The sequence below is a fragment of the Anomalospiza imberbis genome, chromosome 1, assembly GCF_031753505.1.
Source record: "Anomalospiza imberbis isolate Cuckoo-Finch-1a 21T00152 chromosome 1, ASM3175350v1, whole genome shotgun sequence".
Taxonomy (NCBI): domain Eukaryota; kingdom Metazoa; phylum Chordata; class Aves; order Passeriformes; family Viduidae; genus Anomalospiza; species Anomalospiza imberbis.
This window is the reverse complement of record NC_089681.1, coordinates 109,660,870-109,663,879: the sequence shown is the minus strand read 5'-3', so window position 1 is coordinate 109,663,879 and position 3,010 is coordinate 109,660,870.

Sequence of the window (3,010 nt, the reverse complement as noted above, 5' to 3'; positions counted from 1 at the left end):
CGCGCCGCCCCGCGCCCGCCCCGCGCGCCGCCCCTCCCGCCCCCCGCCCGGCACCGGCCCCGCTGGAATTCGCCGCAGACAATTGACTCGACGCCTTCTGGCAACTTGGGGGAGAGGGGAAAAAAAAAAAAAAAGAAAAAAAAAGAAAGAAAGCCCCACGCATGAAGGCGCTGTCGGCGAGACCGTGCCTCGCCTCGCCGCTCCCCATCCCTCTTCCCTGAACTGGCATCCCCTCTTCCCTGAACTGGGCCGGGATCTCGGCAGCGCCCATTGTGCTGGGCACACGGGTACGCCCTGCACTGGGTTCCGTGGGAGCCACCCACGTGTGGGCTGTTGGACTGTCCAAATACAGGCAGAATCACCCCGTGACATTGGAAAGCTTTACGGAGGTTCCTCCTGGCCCACTGTCCTGTTACCGTGGATCTATGGGTTTGCAATGAGCTTCACATTATTCTTCCAAGCTTACCCCAAGGGATTATCTCTATGTCCAGCCAAAGCACAGGAGATACCAGAGCTGATCTGCATTTATAAAGGGCCTTAGATTTGCACTGGCGTGCACTGTGCTGCTGCAAAGGAAAACAAATCCTCACAGACCTGTGTGGGTTTTCAGCCCAGGAATTCATAGAGGTGAACAGGAAGCACAGAGCCCATACGTGGCAGTGGGCAGAAAAGTTTGCATGGACAAAGGGAACACTGGCCTCTGAAACAGCCCAATGGCTGTTTCTGGTCTCCTGAGTGGTGTTCCACTGCATTCCCATGGCAGGTACCAAAAGCCCAGCTGTCTGGATCGGTGTCACGCATTGAACACTCCCATCGTATGTATCAGTCGGTGCATAAATCATTCGATGTAATGGTGAGGTCACCAGAGATCTTTTCCAACCTTAATGACCCTGAAGTTGGCTTGGTTACAGCATGGTGGCAATAACGATTCCATGATTCTAAACTGCAGAGGAAATGTGACTGAGCAGGGCAGCACCAGCAGAGCTGTGGCAAGAACACATTCCCGCTGCCTCTGGCTGAGCTGGGGCACACTCCGAGCACCCACGCTGCTGTGCTCAGCCCCATGGTCATTGTCTGCTGCCACTGGCTTGTCACAGATGTGGGCGTGGGTGCAACAGAACTCGGTGCTGATGATACCACAGAGAAAATACTCCACTGGCGTTGCAGCCAACCACTGAGGTATCAGGAAATGCCAACAACATGACTGCTTGTGCAACTGTAACTCAGCTCCTTTATGCATGGTGGGATGGGAGGGCTTGCTGTTTTTTCCACCAAAGCATTTTTCATTTATTCTGTACAGATATTTTGGATAATGCCCTCATTCCTGGGGTGCTCTTAGAGTAGCAAGTGCTAAACACTCCTCATTACACTTAGAGCTGTGCTCTGAATGTGCAAAACATGGTAAAAATTACCAGTGTTCCAAAACTCCTGGTCTAGGTGCCTCAAATTTCAGAACCTGGGTGTGCTCTTGTAGGTACTTACCCAGGTCCTGGCAAATGAGGCAACATCAGTCTCCTACCTACTGCATAAGTCTGAGGAGGTGAGTGCAGTAATATCTGCAAAACACTCGCTCTGTGGGGTACCTGTGGAAGACCTGTGGCTCTGCAGGCATGCTGGGGCTGGAGCAGTGAGTCCTGAATAGCTGGAAAGGAAGTCCTAAACCTCTTGCCACTTCCTGAAGAAGCCAGGGGTCCTGCAGAAAACCAAATGTTACTGCAGGCTGTTGGGGTTCCAAGTATTGGCACAGCTGTATGTCCCATGCAGGACTTCTCAACTTCAATACTCTCTCATCGTTGGGTATTTAGTGTTTTCCTTTACAAATACATTTAAGTAGTTAGCGTGAAAATAGGACAAGGAAAAATCTTTTCTCCTGGTGTGTGACATTTACAGCTTGCCTGCAACCAGTGGGCAGGTAGCCACCACTTGGGCAGATATCTCCCCTGCCACAGAGCTCAGCCACCAAGGTCAATCCCAATCCCACTGTCCCTTGGTGCTTCCCGGAGATCTGGCTTTGTTTTCTATTCTCCCCAAAGACCATGCTGGCATTGGGTGAGGGCATGGTGGTGGGAGTGAAGCCATGGCCTTTCCTGTCACTGTTGGGGCCATTGGGTTTGGGGCCTCCCAAGGTGGGCAGCCAGGCCCAGGCAGCCGTGTCCTCCTGTCCGGCAGCGCCCTGGCCCTTAGCAGCAAGGGGGGGGTCAAGGCTGTGTTGCAAACAGGCACAGTTTCAAATAAATGGGTCTCAGTGTTAACACCTGTGATTCATGTGCATTTTCAAAGCCCCCATGAATATCTTTTTAGTCCTTAAAACATCACTTTGAAGTATGTGGTGTTTGTTAGCTCCCTTCTGTGGAGTAGGGAAGCTGACAGGTTTCAAACGAGATTTTAAATATCTTATTGCAGCATGCACTGCAAAATCCTTTGTCACATTTGAGGGTGCAGCAATTCAAAATCAGACAGATGTGATTATGTGTTTATTTACATATGATGAGTCTCTTTGCTCTAACAGTTGTACCCCAAAAGCAGATTATAAAAACAGTCTGGTAAAGGATAGTGATTTTGGCAATGCAGAACGCTGCTTGCAGAGCAAACCAGGCTCAGTGGCCCTGACCATTGTACTGATGCAGGGGCTGAGGGATGGACATGTGGATGTGAGGCAGATGCCATGCTCACAACACCCTTAAGCCTCTCTGCAAGACAAAATCAGAAGTACCTGCTGCTTCTTTTACGAGATGAGGAGATGGCCAACAGTGCTGTACAATGCCTGAGCTTCTCTGGAATAGTGTACACTGAAATCACACACATGGTTTTTCTTCCTACTTGTTTCAAATACCCATGAGCATCCATGCTCCAAAGCATGGCCACATAAAGGGAGCAAGTACCTTCTTGGGAGAGAACAGAGGGGTCAAGGAGCTGTCTGCTATGGCAAAGTTGGTTTACAGAAGAGAAACCAGAGGGAAAGTAGCTTCCCCTATCCCGAGGGGATGCACTTCTGTTTCTATCTCCTTCT